We start from the raw sequence: 26,492 nt of genomic DNA, 5'->3' as shown, positions 1-26,492 counted from the left end.
TAAAATAACTCGCCCCAGACTGGCTGTTCAGACGTCTATACATCACAAAGAACCGAGTCGTGAACCAAACCCGTTCTAGAGCCAGACCGATTCCTCTAAATGGATGCGACTGTTAAATGGATCTGCCAGAAGAAAAGTGGATCCGGATCGGAATCGCTTGCTATCTGAGCAATTTAGACGTTCATGGGGGGCAGAGTGATGTCACAAGAAATAAAATGAAATGTTTAATTTTTCAAAAAGCACAAATGAATAGTGATTATTTTTATTCCATTTGTGACTACATGAGACGGGGGTCAGCTTCACGGAGGTCTCAGGCGTCAGAACTGCTGCTCCATTTAAGGTAGAACAGGAAAGTTCGAACAAGAAGCTGGTGACTTCAGCTTCATATCTCTGAAGAATTAGGGATGGGCAATAAATAATTGTGGCATCCCCCTCTCTTTGAAGGCATATGATTCCCTAAATTCTCAGTGAGTTTGCTGAACTTTACCCTGAATACAGCTTTCTTTTTGTCAGTTCTTCTTCTTCATCTTCTTCTTATCATTATCAGTGATAGCAATGGTAGTGGTACTGTTATTATCATGACCATCATACTATCAGTTTTATTATGTTCAAAGTGAAGCGTCTATTGATGTTATTAATAAATCACCAATGAACTGACTTTTTTAAAATGGAGTTTGGACGTTCATTGACTTCATAACATGACCCTGGTAGACTGACTACTTTTAAACACATTTTGGACATCCACGGACCATCTTTGTTTACTGGGTAAAGCCCAGCAGAGAGGAGCTGAACTTCACCCTCCTCTGTCATCATGTGCAGGGTCACTACAGAACATTTTTTGAGGGTCCCATTTCGTAGGTGAAGATTTCAATCATTACCCCCTGTAACTCAGTTCCAAGGGGCAAAGTAACACTTGAAAAAAGAAATAGAAATAGGAGCGAATGCTCGAGCGTAGCATTACAGTTGGAGCTTCACCTTCCACTGACCCTGTTCCTTCTGAGGTCACAGGTTGAACTAACAGCACCACTGGGAGGGGCTACAGCAGAGAAAGCAAACTCAAAAACACAGATAAAAGGGGTGCAGTGTGCTCAAATACTCTCACTCAGTCCAGCGGATACACTCGCCTTATACAGACGTGCAGAGACGCTGGACTGTAGATGATGGAGCTCCAGCATCCAGCAGCCGTGCTAACTGCAGTGATACTGCTTGTGGTCTGCTCCACTGCAGGTATGACTCAGGCAGCAGTGCTGTAACTTACAGTAGAAGCTCTCACTGTCGTAGCTCACTCACACACACACTTACTGACGTGTGGGAGTGTTTTTGAATTCCAGGTGTAACATTCTGAATTTACAGGCTACTGAATGGTGGCTTAATGCTGGTGAAATCAGCTGAGCTACGTGTTTGTCTGGCTGCAGGACAGATGGGAGCTGTGGTTCTGTGCATGCTTGCTCTGTAGATCCTGTTCTGAACTCTGAACTCTGTTTGAATCAATACTGAACTCTGTGCTGTCTGTTGTTTGGATTTAGTAGCTTAATCGTTTGGTATGTTTGTGTATATTTGGTTCGTTTGTGTATATTTGGGTTTCATAGTCGCTCTGCATCTGTAAACAGCTTGTCATACAACCATCATCATTAGAGAAGCTGTTTTTAATATAAAACAATATTTTTTTCAGGTTTAACTCAGGAATTTCTATAAAACAGATTCATGTTTACTTTTCATATCATTAATGTTATACTACATTTAAAAAATATGTATTTTTATTTTTAAAAATTGTCATCAGAGATTTTGGTCACTGGTGTTATCAGGAATCTTAGGTTACCTTTTAGCACAGTATTTTTACCTCTATTAAACTGAAACTATTAAACATCAGAGAAGAAGCAGCTCAATGCATGAGAAGGCGAGTCACACTTGCTCACTATATCAGGCAGCACATAAATTAATAAACATTTAAATTGTGTCAAAATAATGGCAAATATAATTTTTATTATTTAATTTTAAATAGTTGCACAAGGTCACCTGATCAGCCAATGAGTTAATTAATGCTACCTTAAATGTACTGCTCTGTTAATTCCACTGTCACCTTAATTTCAGATACCTTAAATTTACTACCGCCTTAAATTTACTGATATCTTAAATCTTATTCATGTATGTATTATGTAAATTTTTCGTATTTTTAAAAATGTTTTAATGAATATGTCTGATTTTTGGATGTTTTCCTCTGTGAATAGTAACTAATGCAGTGAGCATCTTTTCTCTCCCCTCTGTCCAGAGCCTGATGATGTGAAACTGGTGGGATGGGAGCAGTCGCTGTGCTGGAACAGTGAAGGTGCTTCATACTGGAGAGTGGAGAAGCGTGTCAGCAGTTCAGTGGTCCATAAAAGAGGCTGCTGTGGTGTGCAGACAGCTGGACTGCGGCTCTGCTGTTGTAACCCCACGGAGAAATACCGGACCTGGAGGTCCATTTAGTCTTCAGATTGAGTGTAAAGGATCTGAGTCAGCACTGAGGGAATGCAAGACTACTCCAGATGATCATATGCGGTTCCTTGCTGAAGTGATCTGTTCAGGTAATTCAGCAAAATGTAAAATGTGGTGCAAATGAGTTTTTGCAGCAGCACTCTGGGAAACAGTTGGTCAGGTTGGTCTCTTCAAGTTTTTTTTTTCTGCTCCTAAGGTCTGCATTTACTGAGCTGCTTTTAGTGTGGAAGATTCATTTAAAGAGAAATCTGCACAAGTTATATGAAGTTTGTAACGTGCGACCAGTAAGCAGACGCTCGCGGATGTAAAACAGTGAAGAAGCTTTACTTGGGGATTCAGACAGAGATATCGTCGTCAGTACACAGGCATGGGTCAGTTCCAAAGTCAGCAACAAAACACAGAAGGCGATCATAACAAAATAGGGCAAGGTAGATCAAAGTCCAAAACACAGGCAAAAGTCAAAAACCGAATATCCAACAAACCAGGCGACAGTACCAAAAGGGCAAATCTGAAAATCAGTGAATACGAGAAACAGAATCAAAACACAAGGTCAAAACACGGGAGATCAAAACCAGAAAGAACGCTCAGTAGTTTCACTAGGAAAGCAATACCTCGCACTGAACCTGACTATAGCCCGGGCTAATATACTAACTAAAACAGATCATGTGAGATAAGATACAGCTGAACTTGATCAATATTCAGGAGAACTAGAGCGGTGATAGGCTGCTGATGATCTTTCCGGAGTCAGGTGATGAGGCGGAGGATTCTGGGAATCGTAGTTCTGAGGCTGGCTGGCCGAATACGTGACAAATTTCACCTTTACTGTGTTAAAAGATCACTAGTATTTGTGGTAATATATGTAGTATATTGTGGGACTCTGTTGTATCTTGCCTCTAATTTCAGGTCTAGTGTATCCAAGTCTTAATGAGGAACATTCTCAATACGAATAACTGTTCTATTCAGTTCAGTAACTGTTTTACTATGGTAATCAAATTACACAGCTGCGTATAGGATACATGTCTACACAATGTCTATAGGAGTTGGTGTATTTGGATTGTTTTGCTAAATTGGTTCAAAGTCAGGGTTGGAAAACACATTTCAGACTTTTAACTTTTAACTGGAATCAGTAGATTTTTCAAAACACGGTTGTTCAGAACAGCTTATACATAAACTACAAACCAGCCACCCAGCCAGCATTTGCCAGCCCTGATCTGCCACTGATTGTGAGATGGCAACTCAATGATCACTGAATGTATTTGGGGTTACTTGAATTTGAGAAAAGCAGAAACTGCAACCACCTTTGAAGACTGAGCTTTGGAAAAAGATTTCCTCTTCTGTTAACTGTGTTTTCTGCTGTTTTCCCTGATGCTGTAAAATGAACTGAGCTGATGTTTTGAGCTGGGCTGTAGTGTTTCTTCCAGTGCTGTCATACAAGTCCTGAGCTGTGTGCAATGGGGTGTTAGACTATCTTAAAAAAAGACTTGTTCAAAATGAGGAAATATGATGAAATGACATCTTCCATTCTTCCATACTCTTTCACTCCTCACTCTGCATTGCCCTGTGTCCTCTCAGACTCTGTGAGGCTTGTGGACGGAGCTGGACGCTGCTCTGGGAGAGTGGAGGTGAAGTCCCATCAGTCCTGGACCTCGGTATGTGAGTCTGACTTTGACCAGCAGGATGCAGAGGTAGTCTGTAGGGAGCTGGGCTGTGGGGCTCCACTAACTTTACAGGGGGCGCTCTTTGGGGAAGGGAAACACCCGTTCCAGACCAAACAGTTCCAGTGTAAAGGCACAGAGGACCACCTCCTTAAGTGTAGCACCTCAGACAGAGAGAACATCTGCACACGTGACAAAGCTGTGGGACTCACCTGTTCAGGTAGGATTACACAAAATAATGAGTAAGAAGGAAAGTAGTTTAAATGATAATAAATATATCTGGATTAATGTGTCTTTCTGTGATAATGGATCAGCATCTTTCTCTCCTGTCTGTCCAGAACCTGTTGATGTGAGACTGGTGGGTGGGAGCAGCCGCTGTGCTGGAGACGTTGAGATGTTTTATACTGGAGAGTGGAGGAAAGTGAGATCAGATGAATGGCCCATGAGAGCGGCTGCTGTGGTGTGCAGACAGCTGGACTGTGGCTCTGCTGCTGCTGCTACAAATAAAAAATCTGGGATGGATATGAGCAGACCCAATGTTGGGGTTAAATGTACAGGATCTGAATCAGCACTGAGGGAATGCTGGAAGATTTATGATAGAGGATACCAAATTGAAGTGATCTGTTCAGGTAATGCAGCCAATGAAAGAAGATGTTTGAGTGATTTTCTAGCAGGGCTCTGTAGAAAATGGTTATTGACTGAAAGACACAGACAGAAATAACTACACAAGACTTCATTTTCATTTCATATCTGTTTCTTCAATGTAGCAAAGCAGGAATCAGGAAAGTTAGTCAGGTCCATTTGTTCAGTGTGTGTCTAATTCATTTGTGTGCATTTTGTGTGCTTAAGTCAGCTTCTTAGTCGCCAGCCACTCATTTGAATTTTCCGTACATGGTGCTGCAGTTACACTGAGGTGCCTCAAATGTAGGACGAATATCGAAAGGTGGCGAATATGAAGCTGACATTGACTTACCTCAATAAATAATCCCTAATCAATAAATAACAGTTAACTCAAATTTTCGCTTGGAGATGTTTACTAAGTAGCACAATGAAGCGACATCAGCCATTGGAGCTGTTGATCACATCTCGCAGGCTGGTCTAATGTGGCGTCCCAAACCACACACTTCTGTACTTCACAGACAACACTAATGAGTGCACTTCTAATGGGATATGTGCTATTTTTTGCACTGTATTTAACGTAGTACTATGTGGTTCAGAACACGAAAATAATAACACAGCAGGGGATATCAGCTGTTTCGATTTTAGTTCGTTTGTCATCACTACAACCACAAAGTCAAATTAAATCAAGTAAGTACACTCCAATACACTGGTTTGGCATGACTGTGACGTCATCAGAATACCATCCGTTGGAGGCTGCTAGTGTATGCAGATCTTTATATGGCACCCAGAATCAGAAGTTCACATGGCCAATAAGGAATAGAGCCATCCTTTGTCTTCCGAACAGCTTTGGTTCATTTTTAAATGTTGTCATACAAGTTAACCTCCTTTCTGCAGGCCCCCTAGTGGCCATTCTGTTGACTAAACCCTGATATTGTTTTAAACAATACAGTCAAATAAAATATCCTGTCCCTGGAACTCTGTTATTATTAGGACACCGTTGGCTCTCTGTGAGTGAAATGTTGCAACTCTGTGTTGAGCTGCTAGTGAGCAATGAGGGAAGTAAGGAGAGCTGTATAAAACCTCCTGCTGTGAAAACAATTCAGGCCTCTCCACAAAAACAGTCAGGTGAAGATAAAATGGACAGTGCAACGGCAGCTTCTTTTATATCCCTGAATGATTATGAACATTATGAGGTCTCACGTTGTTTCTTGCACAGATCTTTACCTCTCACTCTGTACTGACCTGCATGTTCGCAGACTCTGTGAGGCTCGTGGATGGAGCTGGACTCTGTTCTGGGAGAGTGGAGGTGAAGTCCCATCAGTCCTGGACCTCAGTATGTGAGGCTGGCTTTGACCAGCAGGATGCAGAGGTAGTCTGTAGGGAGTTGAGCTGTGGTTCTCCACTGAATCTACAGGGGGCGCTCTTTGGAGAAGGGAAACACCCATTTGGAACCAAAGAGTTCCAGTGTAAAGGCACAGAGAACCGTCTCCTTACCTGTAGCACCTCAGACAGAGAGGAGCAGAACTGCACGCATGGCAAAGCTGTGGGACTCACCTGTCAATGTAGGAATTATGCAGAATATGTGAAAGAATCCAATTTTAACGGTTTGCATAAATACACAGTTAAGGCTCTTCATCTCTGACTTTTTATACTCTCTCTCTCTTTTTAAGATGTGAAACTGGTGGACGGGAGCAGCCGCTGTGCTGGAACTGTGATGCTTTATGACAAGAAGTGGAGGACAGTGGAAGCAAATGGATGGTCAATGACAGAGGCTGCTGTTGTGTGCAGACAGCTGAACTGTGGCTCTGCAGTTGCGGCTACACATCGAGGGTTGGAGAAGAGCACATCCGAAGATGATGTCCGGATTTCCTGCAGTGGGTCTGAATCTGGACTGAAGGAATGTGCAGTTCATGAGATATATTGGTCCAGTTCCTCTGCTGGAGTGATCTGTTCAGGTAATTCAGTGCCTCAAAAGGAGGTTTTCATCTGGAGAAAAGTATGATTGAAGCTAAAACTAAAACGTCTCTAGCAGCTGCCAGAACTGTACATTCTGAAACGTTCAATACATTCTAAAATTTCAGTACATTCTAAAATTCAATAATAAAGTTGCATCACTGAGTCAGTCCTCTGCTGCTTAAATTCTGAAAGAATAATTTAAAAGTCAGAGATGTCCGGTCAAGTTTTCCAGACCATGCCTATTAACATCACATGCACAAGTTTAAAAAAAAGAGGCCTGGTTCTGGGTTTAAGTCCAGAATGTGATATCCACATTATTGTTGTTATTATAGTAGATAATTCACTCAAATCCACAGAAGACACGCCCTCCACGCCTTTTGACTGAGTTCTCCTTGAATTCCCTTTCAACGCACTCGCAGTCATCAGAGTCAGGACCCCCATGGACCCTCACAGAGCAGGTACTATTTGGGTGGTGGATCATTCTCAGCACTGCAGTAACACTGACGTGGTGGTGTGTTAGTGTGTGTTGTGCTGGTCTGAGTGGATCAGACACAGCAGTGCTGCAGTTTTTAAACACTGTGTCCACTCACTGTCCACTCCATTAGACACTCCTACCTTGTCAGTCCACCTTGTAGATGTAAAGTCAGAGACGATAGCTCATCTGCTGCTGCACAGTTTGTGTTGGTCATCCTCTAGTCCTTCATCAGTGGTCACAGGACGCTGCCCACAGGACGCTGTTGGCTGGATATTTTTGGTTGGTGGACTATACTCAGTCCAGCAGTGACACTGAGGTGTTTAAAAACTCCAGCAGCACTGCTGTGTCTGATCCACTCGCACCAGCACAACACACACTAACACACCACCACCACGTCGGTGTTACTGCAGTGCTGAGAATGATTCACCACCCAAATAGTACCTGCTCTGTGAGGGTCCATGGGGGTCCTGACCACTGAAGAACAGGGTAAAAGGGGGCTAACAAAGTATGCAGAGAAACAGATGGACTACAGTCTGTAACTGTAGAACTACAAAGTGCACCTATATAGTAAGTGGAACTGATAAAATGGACAATGAGTGTAGAAACAAGGAGGTGGTCATAATGTTAGGCCTGTAGGCCTGATCGGTCTGTATGTATGTGTGTGTGTGTATATATATATATATATATATATATATACATATATATATATTTATTTACACAGAGAGTGTTAATCATTAATAGTATTCAGAGTATTCTGGTCATTACTGTGGTGCATTGGTGTCTACAGGTCAGCAGGAGGCAACAACAGCTGCAGTCCAGAAAGAGAAGTAGAGCTGGTCTCCCTGTAGTCCAGAGCTCAAGAGCAGCTGGATGTGGAGTGAGGAGCTGGAGAAGAGCTGATCACGGCCATTGAGTAGGAGGACGAGGAGAAACAGGACACGAATTAGCTTCATAGTGAGACACTTGTGTCCAGAAGCTTTTGCTACTGCCATTGTCCTCCCTTTCCTGCTACAACATCTTAATATGACAGTTTTAACAGTTTGTGTTTTTGTCTATGATGTTTGTTTTTTTGATTTTTAGGTTTATGATGCCTCAATAAAAATAATACCCGTTTAGATGTTTTTGTGGATGATTAAGTCTGATTTAATCTCATGAACATATATTGTTCGAAAGGTAATAACAATATTGGTGAATATCTGATCTGAAATCTTTAACCCATTCTGGCCTTTAAGGAATTCTGATTGTGATCTCAGTGTAAAAAAAACACTTCACAGATATTTTTATTCTGTTTTTTGCTTGTTTTTTTAACTTTCTTGCTAAATTGTACTGCACTTCATTTTAAAGTAAAGCTTCTGATGGTAAAATAAGGTCATTTCAGCTCTGTTTGTAGTTTTGCAGACTGCAGATCAAAATAAACAGCTAAACTTAGCGGTTGTGATACAACTAATAAAAGTTCCATTTTTCCAAACATTGAGCAGAATAAACGATCAATAAAGTGAACCACGATTCTGTGCTTTTCCTTTGTCTCTCTTTCACTGAACATGAAGGAACAGAATTCTTTAATTATATTTTAAAGGCTTATTATTATTATTAACCTGATCTGATTGGTCTACACCACAACCCCATCAGCAGCAACTGATAATCTGGAGCTGAAACTTCAGGGTATTTAAAGTAAAGCAAAACATTTACATTAAACCAATGAAGACATCATAATTACCAGTATAAATTATGTTGACTGATACTGTTTTAATTGCATTATATGTAATTAATGCTATAATTTGTGTAAAAAGTTCACCATATAAAGTTTAAATTTGCTTTATAAAGTTCAAAAACAGTAACATGAACCAAAATATCAGCAGCTGCGCTGTGGAAGCTTTTCCATCTTTCATACATTGTGGTTAGGATATGAATATTATCAGAGCTAAAAGTGATACATAATTTGTTGTTTGATGTAACAAAGTAAACAGATTCAGAATGAACAGCCATCCATGCTGGAGCAGTGCACCATGCCCCACTCTCCCCTTTTAACCACTTAATGGCCAGGGACCACTGGTAGGCCCAGTTTTATTGCACATGTCTATAAGAACAGCTCAGGCAGTTTGCATTGAAGTTCCTGTAACTACTGAATAATAAGCCTTAGTGGGATTTTAAGGGGTTAAAAAAACAAAAGGAAATAAGTATTATGTGTTCACTATGTTGTATTTTTTAATATAAGGTTGCTTGGTATGTGTTTAGGGGTCAAAAAGCTGACCATCAATAAGGTAACCATGCTTTGAATCATCTTGCTGTACTTTAATAAGGACTAGACTTTAACTTAGTCTCTGTTCAGAACAGTGAATGTAATTAGAGGGAAATTGAGCTGTATATCGCTGTTGTCAGAAAAAAAAACTTCCAAAATGTTAACTTTACAGGAGAAGAAAAAAACCTACTGTACTTTTCATGTAAGTCAATGGAACCAGACGTTGTTCCAAGTCATGTTAGGTCATTTCTTTTAGTCCCTTCATCATGACATTTACACACAATGTAAAGGCCAACAGGTATTTTCAAATTATGTCAAAAACTGGAAAGCCACAAAAATGGAGATACCAGGTTTTCTTCCGACAACAATATATTATTGTTACTGAAACTGCTTAACAAATGGTTGATTGGTAGCTTAGTTCCCCTGAAGTCCTCTCCACACCTGTGAACTCCAACGACCATAATGCATCTGGTCCTGATGTTACACTCATAAGCCCACCATCAACCAATTATGGACAGATACACAGATCCTCCTCTCCTCAAGTCTCATCACCCTCACTTGTTCTCATTAGTTTTGTTTGTATGTACACCAATCAGGCATAACATTATGACCACCTCCTTGTTTCTATGCTCATTGTCCATTTTATCAGCTCCACTTACTATATAGGTGCACTTTGTAGTTCTACAGTTACAGACTGTAGTCCATCTGTTTCTCTGATACTTTGTTTTGTTTATTTGGCGTAATATGTTTTAATATTACAAAAAGCAACACCATAAAAATACTGTAAATGAAAGTACCTGGGGCGATTCCCAGTCGAGAACCAGAAGCAGCAGATTTATGGCTGTAAAAGATAAAACATTTGGTAAAGGTTTGAAAGACCAGCTTCAACAACTGAAACAGGTACAGCTCCCCTTTGATTTCTGTGTTTAACCTCTAAACTCGTGTGAGAAAAGCATCGCCACCGAGCTAACAGTCCCACACATCAGTTAGCTAACCTAGCTAGTTTCTCCATTTCTGTCATTCAAACCCCAGTCAGTCTCTCGACGCCTCCCGTTCAGATCTGAGCCCATCATGGTCAGCACAGGTCAGCCGGAGTGAACCGGTCGTCCAGCAGAGCTATTAACTTAGCCTGAGCTCGCGCATACGTAACCTAGCTAAGCTAGCTAACGCTAGGTTATTTAGCTAGCTAGCGACTCTAACAGGTGTACACACACGTTTATTATACCATAAATTCAACACCGTCTCACTTTAAAGCTGTAATTTAGCTAAAAGGTGACTTTCTCTCATTTTGTGAGAGCAAACAGTCACTAAAAGAGGAGGCGAGCTAGCGAGCTAGTTAGCGTTAGCTAACGTTAGCTACCTTAACTGTTAGCAAGATGTTTAGTGTCGTTTTGACATATGAAGAGTTCGACATTCACAAATTACAGACTTCAGTTTGAATAAATATCAGATTGAAAAGCTGCTGCTGCGTCAAAACAATAACTTATTCACCAAACACATTTTAAATCCTGTCGAAGTTTCCAGAAGCGGCGCTAGGCGCGCAGTTATCGCCTCCGCAGGGGAAACGTTGGTGACGCCTCGGAGCTCAATACGGGTGTAATCTGCTGTCCTCAATGCGGGTGTAATCTGCTCTCCTCAATACGGGTGTAATCTGCTCTCCTCAATACGGGTGTAATCTGCTCTCCTCAATACGGGTGTTATCTGCTCTCCTCAATGCGGGTGTTATCTGCTCTCCTCAATGCGGGTGTTATCTGCTCTCCTCAATACGGGTGTAATCCGCTCTCCTCAATACAGGTGGGATCTTCCAGTATATCTTTTGCCGACACATCAGAGAGCCTCGCCTCTGTCCGCACCTCAACACTAAAATCTGTAATTTAAGTCCAGGCTGTGCTTCTATGCTAATCAACACTAAAATGCATTAGCTAGCTGGAGCTTAAATCTGACTTACAGCACAGGACTTTTGACATGTGTGGTAGCTGCTACAGCAACATACTTGGACGTTGTTTGTTTCCTTGCAATAATTAAAAAGGTCTGACCTTTGGGAAGTTGGGGGACTGCAGCCCCTGAAACATGTAGTCACTGCTGTCCATGAGGCACAGAATGCGTTGGGCGGAAGTGTGAGGTGATTAAAACCAAATAGCTCCCAATGAGTAAAATCTATCAATTTTCTGCATCGTTGTTGTTCTTCATAAAACATAAGTAAATTCTACTCAATGTATCACAGCTGATTTTATTCAACCAAAACTGTGTAAAATACAATTAATAAATCATTCAAATTGATTGGATTCAGCTCAGTTTTCTAACTGAACATAGTCTTTTTTATTATGCAGAGCTTATTATTAGTTATTTACTAAATATTAATTAACCCCAGTCCCACTTTTTACAGTGTATAGCAAAGCACCTGCAGGCTGTGAGGCATCTTTAAAAATATTTTATTTATAATATTACATTTTTAACATAAACAGAAACATTCTGAATACACTCACATATCCGACCCCAATCTAACATCCAGACGAAAAAAAAAAAAAAGGAGGGAGAGAATGAAAGAAAAACATAACTAAGGTCCCTCTAACTTGTCTCAGAACTTCCACATCAAATGAAAAATGTGTCTGAGCTTTTTTTTGCAGCATCTCAATCTCTCCATCTGGATAATGTGTGTCATCTCAGACAGCCGTCTTTTAATGCAAGGGGCTGAGGATGATTTCCAGTTAAGAAAAATGACCTTTTTGACAGCGACCATACTGGTCATTAGAACCTGCTGCTGAATTCGGGAAAAATCAGCTATAGACTATAGAATAGCCACAAATCGCAAGAACAACAGGGTCAGGAGACACTTGGAGATCAAGTAGATTAGAAAGATTACAAAGAAATAAAATATATTGGGCCAAAAGTCATGTAAGACTGGACAGAATCAAAACTGATGAGCCGAGGTGTCGCCTGCAATCTCACATTTGTCCCAAAGTTAAGACACCGATCTGTAGATCCTAGATAATTCAGTTTTTGAGTGATGGAGTCTGTACAGGACCTTAAACTGTATCAGCCTGTACTTTGAATTGCTAGAGCAATAGGAGATTCTGGACAGATCTGTTGGTTTAAATAAGTCTCACTGTACACTGGGTGAACTCTGCACTACAGAGAACGGAGCGTCAGGTGAAAAAGTGCAGGGTGACACACCAGCAGTTCAGCTGCAGCCTCCATTACAGATTTACTCGGTGACTGGAAGATTAAACACCTTAAACACAACTTTAAACAACAATAATGACAATATTATAGTAAAAAGAGCTCTTGTATCTGAATCCGTATCTTTATCGGCAATTGTGAATCGGAACGGAACTGTAAAAATGCGGATCGGTCCATCACTAACACTTATTCATACGTACGAAACCTTATGATAAAACTGGCTAATTATTCCCTTTTCAATGGAATCACTCATTTCACAGTTGCAGTTGAACTGTGCAGTTAACCATTACTTTACACATCATCCCTCGTCTTCATTTTCCTTTTCCTACTGACTTCCTCTTTACTGTTCTGCAGTAGGACAGTTCAGTGAAGCCTTGAGTTTCTCTTGCTGTCAATCACCTGCTCAGAACTGAGTAAACAGCTAGTCCATCTTTGTATTTTCACATCTCAAAAACTGGAATATTTGAAAACGTGGCTTACAGGCTGCTGTACTGAGAAGAAGTTGTTCTCCTGGTTCTAAAAATTGGTTCAGCTCTTGAAAAATTATTCATTATCATCTTAAAGGATGGTAAAAAAAAAAAATACTCAAAAACTGTAAGGGCTGGCTCCAGGGCCGCAGCGCTGCCGGCCACCAGAGGGAGGTGACGCGCACCTCCCAGGTCCAATCAAGCCCAATGTCCTACACCTGGGCAGAGGGCTTTAAAGCACAGAGAAGAAGACACACGTTGCTGTGTCTTTGTCTCATTGTGAGCCAACAGAAACGGCTGGTAATTTTGGTAAGAGGGCTGAGAGTTTCGCACTCCCCCTCACTTTTTGGGTTTTCTCCAGCCTCCTCTTGAGATTTCCTTCTCTGCTCTCAAATAAATAAATAAATAAATAAATAAACAACTCTCTGTTCTGTTTTTTGGTCCTGTTTCTGTTGGGAAAGTCATTTGTCCTTTTTCAGTTACTTCATTTTCCCTCAACGTCTGAGAGCCAGTTTTCTGGCGTCCTTTGTTCTTTTTCCTGCCTGACAAAAACGGGTGGGTTTACACTTGCCCATTGCCCGGTTTTGGGCAGTCCCATCGGGCCATTCACCACAGCTGTGGTGGTAGAGCGGTAGAGCGCTCGCACAGCACCAATAGGGCCCAGGTTTGATCCCCAGACTCATCAGATGCTGAAGTCCTTATCCTTATACAGCTTATCTATCTGCTGTACAAAAGCTTGGCACTTGGGTCCTGCATCCCCAAAATCTGTGGTGGTCTGGTGAGCCAGCCAGCGCTACAAAAACTACATAGTTAGCAGCAGCAGGGCTGTATCTGAAACATCCAGAAAGCAAACTTTCTAATTCAATTCATTTATTAATAGGTTAAGGACACTTCAATATGAATATTTCAATATGGGCTAGAACAAAGTTTTAATAATATTCACAGATTAAAATATGAAATACCCAGTATTAAGTGACAATATAGCAAACCTGTTTGTTGGTTTACTACTCCTACAAATAAATAAATCATACAAATAAAGAAATAATAGATTTAAACTGAAAAGTACATAACAGAAAGAAATGAATTTATACAGTGGTACAACTTCATGATTCAGTCATCAAAGTGTAATGTGTTTAAATTTTCCTTATCGTTCATTCAATTAAACATATTCTGATGGAATAAGAGATCCTTGCTGGGTCCTCTGGTTGTTGAATAGCTCTGTTTCTGCACTCAACACTCTTATAGTTTGGCCATAAAACTACAAGCCAGGTTTCTAAAACTTTTACAGTCCTGGTGTCACTAAATGCATGAACTTTTTTGGAGAAGATTGTCCTAAAAAACAAAGTTAACGTTAGTTGTACTTTATAGAAACACAAAACATGTAAGGCCTTTGGCTCAAAACATGTTTAAACATGTATGTTAACACGTTAATAACATTTTGCACATTAACACGTGAAATTTAGTCGTGATCACGTAACAAAAAAACACATTTACACGTTTCTAAGTTCTCTGCCAATGGGATGCCTCAAATCTAGACATACATGCATATTCATAATGAGAATTACTTCACACATTACAACCAACAACGACACTTAAAGCCTATGTGTTCGTAGCCCCTTCGCTTCATTGGGATTATTCATGATATAGTGAGCTGAGCGCTCATCTATGGCTACGCTGAGCCGACCTCATCAGACAGGGGAAATGACGCAAGAGTAACATCTCCTTTAAGGAGGAGCCAATAAACTTAAGCCCTTAGAGAGACCGAACCAGGAGGAATCGGAGGAATCGAGTTTTATGATTTTACATATATATTATTTATATCTATTATTGAGCAGATATTCCTTTCATCATCTGCACTGCCAATTGCAACATCTGGTGTGATTTTTCAAACAGAAAAGCTGCATTCAATGCAGCTCATATGTATATTTGTATATATATCTGCATCTGGCTGAGAGTGCATGTCTGCAGCCAGACCCTATTAGACCAGTTCCTCTAAATGAGTGTGACTGTTTCATGGATCTCACAGATCCTGATCGGAGTCGCTTGCTATCTGAATGATTTAGACGTTGATGGGGGGTGGGGGGGAATCATATGCCTCTCTTGAAGGCATATCTCAGTGAGTTTGCTGAACTTTACCCTGAATACAGCTTTCTTTTTGTCGGTTCTTCTTCTTCTTCATCTTCTTCTTATCATTATTAGTGATAGTAGTGGTAGGCCAGCAGCAATGGTAGTGGTACTGTTATTATCATGACCGTCATATTATTGGTATTATGTTAAAAGTGAAGCGTCTATTGATGTTATTAATAGACCACTATTGGACGTCCATTGACGTTCCTAACATGACCCCGTCAGACTGACTACATGGACCGTCTTTGTTTGGTGAGGAGCTGAACTTTACCCTCCTCTGTCATCACTGCAGATTGGCAGGGTTGCCTACAGAGCACTTTCTGCGGGTCCCATTTCGTAGGTGAAGATTTCAATCAAGGGGCAAGGTAACACTCAAAAACAAGGGTCAGGGGTAAAAATCAGAAATGGGACTGGGCCCTGTTATCTCCCAGTTTTCGACCCCCCCTTAAATGCAGCATTAGAGCTGGAGCTTCACCTTTCACTGACCCTGTTCCTTTTAAGGTCACAGGTTGAACTAACAGCACCACTGGGAGGGGCTACAGCAGAGAAAGCAAACCCAAAAACACAGATAAAAGGGGTGCAGTGTGCTCAAATACTCTCACTCAGTCCAGCGGACACACTCGCCTCATACAGACGTGCAGAGACGCTGGACTGTAGATGATGGAGCTCCAGCATCCAGCAGCCGTGCTAACTGCAGTGATACTGATGGTCGTCTGCTCCACTGCAGGTAGGACTCAGGCAGTAGTGCTGTAACTTACAGTAGAAGCTCTCACTGTCGTAGCTCACTCACACACACACTTACTGACGTGTGGGAGTGTTTTTGAATTCCAGGTGTAACATTCTGAATTTACAGGCTACTGAATGGTGGCTTAATGCTGGTGAAATCAGCTGAGCTTGGGGTAGCAAGAACACAGCACATCTCAAACTGCTGTACATGCGTTCTCCAAACTTCTTGCGAGTTCGTTTTTGCCATGTAACTTTTTAAGAACGAGCTTTGCATTGTTGGTACTGAGAAACATCTCTTTACGGGTTCGTCTGGCTGTGGGGCTGATGGGAGCTGTAGTTCTGTGCACGCTCGCTCTGTAGATCCTGTTCTGAACTCTGAGCTCTGTTTGAATCAATACTGAACTCTGTGCTGTCTGTTGTTTGGATTTAGCAGCTTAATCATTTGGTATGTTTGTGTATATTTGGGTTATTCTCCTTTTGGAGTGTCCATGTCACAAAGGTTGCAGGGCTTAAAAGAACGCTTAAAATTTTAGGCACAGCTCCAAAAGTCGTATATTTACACAGTTGAGCTAAGATTAAATAACACTTTTCCCATATGATTCTCTGACTTTTCTCTTTTTTTTTATCCTGTTTCATAGACGCTCTGCATCTGTAAAACAGCTCGTCACAAAACCAGTTTTCAACATCTGAGAAACCGTTTTTAATATGAAACAAAATTTTAACAGGTTTAACTCAGGAATTTATATAAAACAGATTCATGTTTACTTTTTATATCATGAACGTTATACTATGTTTAAAAAAATGTGCATTTTATTAACAATGTACATTTGTCACAGAGATTTTGGTCACTGGTGTTATCAGGACTCTTATTTTACATTTTAATACAGTATTTTCAGCTCTATTAAACTGCTTCTTTGGGTCAAGGCCCATCAGAGACGAAGCATCTTAAGGCCTGAGAAGGCGAGTCACACCTCGCTCACTATATTTCATTAATTTATTAATAATTTTGTTTATCAGGCAGCACAAAAGTTCTATGTGTCACCGGTGTTACGTGCTTTAACCGCTGGGTAATTAAGATTGTCAGAATAATGCCACATTTTTATTATTGATTTTAAATAGTTGCACAAGGTCACCTGATCAGGTAATGAACCGATTTACAGTTTTAACCGGAATGTCACTGGAGTCACCGTCACTGGTGTTACACCACATTCATACAACACCAGTGACTGTGAAATATGTTTGGAACTGAGCTCTCCGTTTTGCATATATGATAATAGATGCTGAACTTAAGAATATTGTGATGGCGCTTTATGCTGTTTATCAGAGCGTCGCCGCCCCACAGTTTCAGTTTCAGTTTCCTAAACGCTTTAGCCGAGCGCGCTAACGTTATTCCTCCTAATAAACAGACACGTTCAGCTCTGTCTGCTCATTATTCACCACCATCACTGTAATATTTCATCTGATGAGTTTTCATCAACATTAACACACAAAGGTAATAAGAGGGACGGTGGAGATCGAGTCTGCAGCACCTGAGATTTTTAAAACACTGTTAGAAAAAACCCTCACAGTTCAAAGCACTGTTTTCAGTGTAGATAAATGTAGCATCATTATGCCAGTGACAGTGAACTGCGCTGCCTCTCACTGCATAAAACAGTAGAAACAGACGGTTAAAACAGAAGTTAAGACAGTATTTTGGAGGTTTAGTCTAGTTAGAATGTTTGTGTAACACTGTTTTCTTATCTGGAGTTAATGATAAGATTAGGAACTTAAGAAGTGTTGTTGCGTAAGAGCTTCTGTTCTAAATTCAGTCCTAAGCAGATGAAACACTGTTTGAATCTATACTGAACTCTGAACTCTGTTTGAACTGAATTGTGGACAGTGGCTGTGTTCAAAATAGCCTACTACATACTGCTCGTGTACTGATTGTGCCCAAAAGCAGGATGTAGTATGCAGTAGCCAACATGTATTTCAGAGATATCCGGACGATGTACTGTCCTTGTTTCAGGAGGACGTAACTGAAATCTGTTGCCACCTTAAATTCACAGCCACCTTAAACCCAGTGCTCCTTTAAATTAAATGCCTTCTTAATTCCACTGCTATGGTAAATCCACCTTAAATTCTCTTTAAACTTTAAATTTACTGATACATTAAATCCACTGCCACCTTAAACATCATGCTACCTTAAATTTAGCACTCGCTTAATTCCACTGTCACCTTAATTTCACTGATGCCTTAAATTCACTACCACCTTAAATTTACTGATACCTTAAATCCTATTCATGTATGTGTTATGTAAATCTCACGTATTTTTAAAAATGTTTTAATGAATATGTCTGATTTTGGATGTTTTCCTCTGTGAATAGTAACTAATGCAGTGAGCATCTTTTCTCTCCCCTCTGTCCAGAGCCTGATGATGTGAAACTGGTGGATGGGAGCAGTCGCTGTGCTGGAACATTGAAGGTGCTTCATACTGGAGAGTGGAGAAGCGTGTCAGCAGTTCAGTGGTCTATAAAAGAGGCTGCTGTGGTGTGCAGACAGTTGGACTGCGGCTCTGCTGTTGCAGCTCCACGGAGAAACACTGGACCTGGAGGTCCATTTAGTCTTCAGATTGAGTGTAAAGGATCTGAGTCAGCACTGAGGGAATGCAAGACTACTCCAGATGATCATATGCGGTTCCTTGCTGAAGTGATCTGTTCAGGTAATTCAGCAAAATGAGAAATGTGGTGCAAATGAGTTTTTGCAGCAGCACTCTGGGAAACAGTTGGTCAGATCGGTCTCTTTCTGCTCCTAAGGTCTGCATTTACTGAGCTGCTTTTAGTGTGGACGGTTCATTTAAAGAGAAATCTGCACAAGTTATATAAAGTTCACCTCAACAAATTACTGTGAGACTCTGTTGTATCTTGCCTCTAATTTCAGGTCTCTAGTGTATCCAAGTCTTAATTAGGAACATTCTCAATGCGAATAACTGTTCTGTTCAGTTCAGTAACTGTTTGGTAACACTTTACTGTAGGGTGCTGTTCATAAGGCTACATGACACCTATATAAGGTTGTCATTACCACTGACATAACCCTACATAACTGTTTATAAATGCTTATTACAACAGGCATCATCTGTCATAAAGGCTACTTTAGCTGACTTTTTTTATCAAAATTGGCAAATGTAACCTTATAGCGAATGACGTTATTGGAACAAGCATTTATAAACAGTTATGTAGGGTTATGTCAGTTGTGATGACAACCTTATGTAGGTGTCATGTAGCCTTATGAACAGCACCCTACAGTAAAGTGTTACTAACTGTTTTACTATGGTAATCAAATTACACAGCTGCGAATAGGATACATGTCTACACAATGTCTATAGGAGTTGGTATATTTGGATTGTTTTGCTAAATTAGTTCAAAGTCAGGGTTGAAAACACATTTCAGACTTTTAACTCGTTTAACTGGAATCAGTAGATTTTTCAAAACACGGTTGTTCAGAACAGCTTATACATAAACTACAAACCAGCCACCCAGCCAGCATTTGCCAGCCCTGATAAAACTCTAGATCTGCCACTGATTGTGAGATGGCAACTCAATGCTATGGGTCTGAAAGGATGCATAGCTGTCAAGAAGCCACTGAGAAAAAGAAACAGACAAAAAGAAAGAAAATTTGCAAAGCGAGTCCAGACCTCAAGATCACTGAATATATTTGGGGTTGCTTGGATTTGAGAAAAGCAGAAACTGCAATAACCTTTGACAACTGAGCTTTGGAAAATGATTTCCTCTTCTATTAGAAGTGTTTTCTGCTTTTTTCCCTGATGCTGAAAAATGAAGAACATGTTCTTAATGGCTGATTTGAGTGGGATTTAAATAAATGATTTAAATGGTCTCTGATTTTGCACTGCATCAATCTATTGAAATCACATACACAAAGAGAAGTAGGTCAATCATGGTCAGGGCTGTAGTGTTTCTTCCAGTGCTGTCATACAAGTCCTGAGCTGTGTGCAATGGGGATCTTTAAAAAAGAAAAATACTTGTTCAAAATGAGGAAATATGATCAAATGAAATTAAAATCTTTAAAATGACATCTTCCATTCTTCTATACTCTTTCACTCCTCACTCTGCATTGCCCTGTGTCCTCTCAGACTCTGTGAGGCTTGTGGATGGAGCTGGACGCTGCTCTGGGAGAGTGGAGGTGAAGTCCCATCAGTCCTGGACCTCGGTATGTGAGTCTGACTTTGACCAGCAGGATGCAGAGGTAGTCTGTAGGGAGCTGGGCTGTGGGGCTCCACTAACTCTACAGGGGGCGCTCTTTGGGAAAGGGAAACACCCGTTCCAGACCAACAGTTCCAGTGTAAAGGCACAGAGGACCACCTCCTTAAGTGTAGCACCTCAGACAGAGAGAACATCTGCACACGTGACAAAGCTGTGGGACTCACCTGTTCAGGTAGGATTACACAAAATAAACAGTAAGAAGGAAAGTAGTTTAATGATAATAAATATATCTGGATTAATGTGTCTTTCTGTGATAATGGAGCAGCATCTTTCTCTCCTGTCTGTCCAGAACCTGTTGATGTGAGACTGGTGGGTGGGAGCAGCCGCTGTGCTGGACACGTTGAGATGTTTCATAGTGAAGAGTGGAGGAAAGTGAGATCAGATGAATGGCCCATGAGAGCGGCTGCTGTGGTGTGCAGACAGCTGGACTGTGGCTCTGCTGCTGCTGCTACAAATAAAAAATCTGGGATGTATATGAGCAGACCCAATGTTGGGGTTAAATGTACAGGATCCGAATCAGCACTGAGGGAATGCTGGAATACTTATGATAGTGCATACCAAATTGAAGTGATCTGTTCAGGTAATGCAGCCAATGAAAGAAGATGTTGGAGTGATTTTCTAGCAGGGCTCTGTAGAAAATGATTATTGACTGAAGGACACAGACAGCAAAAACTGTCAACTTAGACTGAACACATTTCATTTCATATCTGTTTCTTCACATTTTGGGATCTCATAACACGTAAGTGAATTACGCTCTTTTTAAAAATCAGGAATGCAGTCAATGTAGCAATGCAGGAATCAGGAAAGTTAGTCAGGTCCATTTGATCAGTGTATGTCTGATTCATTTGTGTGCATTTTCCTGTAACGAATGAAAAAATGACCTATTCATGGTCTTCTTAATGAAAATCAAATACTATGTCACCATGTTGGTAAGAGAACTGTGACTCTGTGCTCTGATAGAGCTCGTCTCATCACCGTTACTGCAGTTACACCCCTGCAGGTAGATAAAAACTGAGCAAAATAGACCAGAATGACCACGAAAAAGATTTAAAGATATGTAGATGCTTTAGATGCATCTCCAGAATACACTGTGAGATGATTAGCTAGATTGGTGGATCCGTAAACCCTGCATATCTCCAGAGTTCCAGTGCATGATATTTTACAAAAACTAATAAAAGTGGCTACCGAAGCTGCCAAAGCTCTTAAATAGTAGCTCATATAAATATACATCAAGCTTAAGTCCGCTTCTTAGTCACCAGCCACTCATTTGAACGTTCCGTTCCACCTAAAATGGTGCTGCAGTTACACTGAGGTGCCTCAAATGTAGGACGAAAGTTGGTGAATACGAAGCTGACATTGGCTTACCTCAATAAATGCATCAGTTTATAAATAAATAAATAAATGATCCCTAATCAACAATAACTTTCGCTTGAAGATGTTTACTAAGCAGCGCAGTGAAGCTACATCAGCCGTTGGAGCTGTTGATATAATGCTGCATCCCAAACCACACACTTCTGTACTTCACCTACTACACTATTGAGTGCACTTCTAATGGGATATGTGCTATTTTTTGCACACTATTTAGTGTAATACTATGTGGTTCAGAACGCAAAAATAATAACACAGTGGGAAATATTATCCGTTTAGATTTTAGTCTCCGTTTGTCATCACTACAACCACAAATCAAATAAAATCAAGTCAGTACTCTCAAATATACTGGTTAATGTGCTTTAAATGTGTTTTAAAAAAACATTTTACTGCCTTTGCTGGATCGGTTATGGCTTTGCTGACTTAGTTGCTTACCAAAATGGTGGCAGCGTGACTGTGATGTCATCAGCATACCATCAGTTGGAGGCTGCTAGTGTATGCAGATCTTTAAATGACACGCAGAATCAGAATATATATAACATAGCTGTTTTATTCAGTCCGTGGCTCACTGTAGAGAGTAATACTTCAAACCTAACCCATGTGTACACAGGGTGGACATAATGAAAAATGTAGCAGTATATTAAGGTCACATGGCCAATAAGGAGTAGAGCCATCCTTTGTCTTCAGAACAGCTTTGGTTCATCTTTAAATGTTGTCATACAAGTCCTGAGCTGGGTGGACCATGCTTAACCGCCTTTCTGCAGGCGCCCTAGTGGTCATTCCGTTGACTAGACTCAGTACAATCAAATAAAATATCCTGTTCCTGGAACTCTGTTATTACTAGGACACCATTGGCTTTCGGTGAGTGAAATGTTGCGACTCTGTGTTGAGCTGCTAGTGAGCAATGAGGGAAGAAAGGAGAGCTGTATAAAACCTCCTGCTGTGAAAACAATTCAGACCTCTCCACAAAAACAGTCACATGAAGATAAAATGGACAGTGCAACGGCATCACATAATGATTATGAACGTTATGAAGTTGCACATTGTTTATTACAAAGGTGAAAGGCAAATTTGGGCTGATGTATCTGTATGATTTTATACTGAGGTTCAACGTAACATTTCATCAAAAAATGGTTTGTTTCTGATCTTTACCTCTCACTCTGTACTGACCTGTATGTTCGCAGACTCTGTGAGGCTCGTGGATGGAGCTGGACTCTGTTCTGGGAGACTGGAGGTGAAGTCCCATCAGTCCTGGACCTCAGTATGTGAGGCTGGCTTTGACCAGCAGGATGCAGAGGTAGTCTGTAGGGAGCTGGGCTGTGGGACTCCACTAACTCTACAAGGGGCGCTCTTTGGAGAAGGGAAACACCCATTTGGAACCAGTGTAAAGGCACAGAGAAGAGTCTCCTTACCTGTAGCACCTCAGACAGAGAGGAGCAGAACTGCACGCATGGCAAAGCTGTGGGACTCACCTGTCAATGTAGGAATTATGCAGAATATGTGAAAGAATCCAATTTTAACGGTTTGCATAAATACACAGTTAAGGCTCTTCATCTTTGTCTTTTTATCCTCTCTCTCCTTAAGATGTGAAACTGGTGGACGGGAGCAGCCGCTGTGCTGGAACTGTGATGCTTCATGACAAGAAGTGGAGGACACTGGAAGCACTAGGATGGTCAATGACAGAGGCTGCTGTTGTATGCAGACAGCTGGACTGTGGCTCTGCAGTTGCAGTTACATATCGAGAGTTGGAGAAGAGCACATCCGAAGATGATGTCCGGATTTCCTGCAGTGGATCTGAATCTGGACTGAAAGAATGTGCAGTTGATGATATTTCCATGTCCAGGACCTCTGCTGGAGTGATCTGTTCAGGTAATTCAGTGCCTCAAAAGGAGGTTTACATTTGGAGAAAAGTATGATTGACGTTAAAAACTAAAACATCTCTACGAGCAACCAGAACTCTACATTCTGAAAAATGAAAGCTGCACCAACAGTAAGAGAATTACTGAGTCAGTCCTCTGCTGCTTAAATACTGAAAAAAAGATTTAAAAGTCAGAGATGTCCGGTCGAGTTTTCCTGACCATGCTTATTAACATCACATGCACAAGTAAAAAAAAGAGGCCTGGTTCTGGGTTTAAGTCCCGAAAGCGAAATCAACATTATTGTAGTTATTATAGTAGATAATTCACTCAAATCTGCGGAAGACACGCCCTTCGCTAAGTTTTGACTGAGTTCCCTCTGAATTCTCTTTCAACGCACTCGCAGTCATCAGAGTCATCTGCTGAGGGAAAATGTCCAAAACACAATCCGCGTTACAAAGTAATGTGGCATGCAATTACACATTTCCACCACAGAGGTCTCCAAATCACCAAAACTGACATAGTGAAGATTTAATGATATGTTTAAATGTATATCCACAGGTCTTCTGGACCAGCCCACCATCTCTCTCTCTACTACCGTAAGAGGGTCCAGGGGTCTCCAGGAGCCAGAGGTGTTCAGGGGTCACAGCTTCACCATCACTTGCTCCACTCAGCCACAGTACCCAGGAGGCTCCTTCTACCTCAAACTGCCCCGGAACAACAGAAGCCACACCAAAACAGCTGTCAATCATTCAGCCTCCTTCTTCTTTCCTGCTGCCGATGATTCCCACCAGGGGAACTACAGCTGTGTCTATGAGAACCAAGTGACCCTTCAGATTGAAAACTTTCGAGTTACGGAGGGTCAGTGGCCTGAAGTTAAATGGTCTCATGGAAGTTTCATCCATGATTTCTCTTCTGAGAGTGAACCTCTCTCCATCATCGTCACAGGTAACCTGCTGGTTTAAAGCTGCATTTTCACAATTTTTGATGTGGATCTTATAGACATTTTGCAAATATTTAAACTATTACAGCATCACACCACAGACACTTAACAGCACTATTTCTTTGCTACATCACGTATTCATCATATATAACCATATTGCCTTGAGCTATACTTTATTACGCGCATTGTATTGTACATGCTATAGTTCTTCTGAATAAGAACCTTTTCCACTTTTTTCTTTAACTTCGTAATTATATAAACATACATACACCGAACAGGCATAACATTATGACCACCTCCTTGTTTCTACACTCATTGTCCATTTTATCAGCTCCACTTACTATATAGGTGCACTTTGTAGTTCTACAGTTACAGACTGTAGTCCATCTGTTTCTCTGATACTTTGTTAGCCCCCTTTTACCCTCTTCTTAAGTGGTCAGGACCCCCATGGACCCTCACAGAGCAGGTACTATTTGGGTGGTGGATCATTCTCAGCACTGCAGTAACACTGACGTGGTGGTGGTGTGTTAGTGTGTGTTGTGCTGGTCTGAGTGGATCAGACACAGCAGTGCTGCTGGAGTTTTTAAACACCTCAGTGTCGCTGCTGGACTGAGAATAGTCCACCAACCAAAAATATCCAGCCGACAGCGTCCTGTGGGCAGCGTCCTGTGACCACTGATGTAGGACTAGAGGATGACCTACAAGGTCATCTACAAGGTGGACCGACAAAGTAGGAGTGTCTAATAGAGTGGACAGTGAGTGGACACAGTGTTTAAAAAGTCCAGCAACACTGCTGTGTCCAATCTATATATCCGTGTGTGTGTGTGTGTGTGTATGTATGTATGTATGTATGTATGTATGTATGTATGTATGTATTGAGAGTATTCTGGTCATTACTGTGGTGCATTGGTGTCTACAGGTCAGCAGTAAGCAGCAGCAGCTGCAGTCCAGAAAGAGAAGTAGAGCTGGTCTCCCTGCAGTCCAGAGCTGAATGTGGAGTGAGGAGCTGATCACGGCCATTGAGTAGGAGGACGAGGAGAAACAGGACAGGAATTAGATTCATAGTGAGACACTTGTGTCCAGAAGCTTTTGCTACTGCCATTGTCCTCCCTTTCCTGCTACAACATCTTAATATGACAGTTTTAACAGTTTGTGTTTTTGTCTATGATGTTTGTTTTTTGATCAGGTTTATGATGCTTCAATAAAAATAATACCCGTTTAGATGTTTTTGTGGATGATTAAGTCTGATTTAATCTCATGAACATATATTGTTCGAAAGGTAATAACGATATTGGTGAATATCTGATCTGAAATCTTTAACCCATTCTGGCCTTCAAGGAATTCTGATTGTGATCTCAGTGTAAGGAAAACACTTCACAGACTTTTTTCTCTTTTTTGCTTGATTTTTAACTTTCTTGCTAAATTGTACTGCACTTCATTTTAAAGTAAAGCTTCTGATGGTAAAATAAGGTCATTCAGCTCTGTTTGTAGTTTTGTCAGACTGCAGATCAAAATAAACAGTTAAACTTAGCGGTTGTGATTAAAAAAAGGGACTAAAAGTTTAATTTTTCCAAACATTGAGTAGAATAAATGACTGAACATGGATGAACAGAATTTTTAAATTATGTCTTAATAACCTGATCTGATTGGTCTACACCACAACCCCATCAGCAGCACCTGATGATCTGGAGCTGAAACTTCAGGGTATTAAAGTAAAGCAAAACATTTACATTAAACCAATGAAGACATAAAAATATAAATTATGTTGATTGATACTGTTTTAATTGCATTATATGTAATTATTGATATAGTTTGTGTAAAAAGTTCACCATATAAAGTTTAAATTTGCTTCATAAAGTTCAAAAACAATGACATAAACCAAAATATCAGCAGCTGCGCTGTGGAAGCTTTTCCATCTTTCATTGTGGTTAGGATATGAATATTATCAGAGCTAAAAGTGTTACATAATTTGTTGTTTGATGTAACAAAGTAAACAGATTCAGAATGAACAGCCATCCATGCTGGAGCAGTGCACCATGCCCCCCTCTCCCTTTTAACCCCTTAAATGCTTTTTGCCCCCTAGAACTCGAGTGTTCTATTGCTTTTATACAACAGTTAAATAAATAAAGTAAGAAATAAACAAACTGG

At 40.8% G+C, this 26,492-nt stretch overlaps 1 long non-coding RNA gene and 1 pseudogene across 1 annotated transcript; one reads left to right on the top strand and one right to left on the bottom strand.

Moving 5' to 3' along the window:
* Positions 1 to 1,072: 1,072 nt before the first annotated feature.
* LOC118816943 lies at positions 1,073 to 25,567 on the top strand (annotated as a pseudogene).
* On the bottom strand, positions 2,781 to 3,131 carry LOC118816944. The gene is made up of 2 exons (XR_005007924.1): positions 3,087 to 3,131; positions 2,781 to 2,983 (listed from the first exon to the last, which is right to left on the bottom strand). It is a non-coding gene; the product is annotated as an uncharacterized LOC118816944 (long non-coding RNA).
* Positions 25,568 to 26,492: the final 925 nt, after the last annotated feature.

The sequence above is a fragment of the Colossoma macropomum genome, unplaced genomic scaffold (genome assembly GCF_904425465.1).
Source record: "Colossoma macropomum unplaced genomic scaffold, Colossoma_macropomum, whole genome shotgun sequence".
NCBI classification, from domain to species: Eukaryota; Metazoa; Chordata; class Actinopteri; order Characiformes; family Serrasalmidae; genus Colossoma; species Colossoma macropomum.
This window is presented reverse-complemented; position numbering and strand designations above follow the sequence as displayed.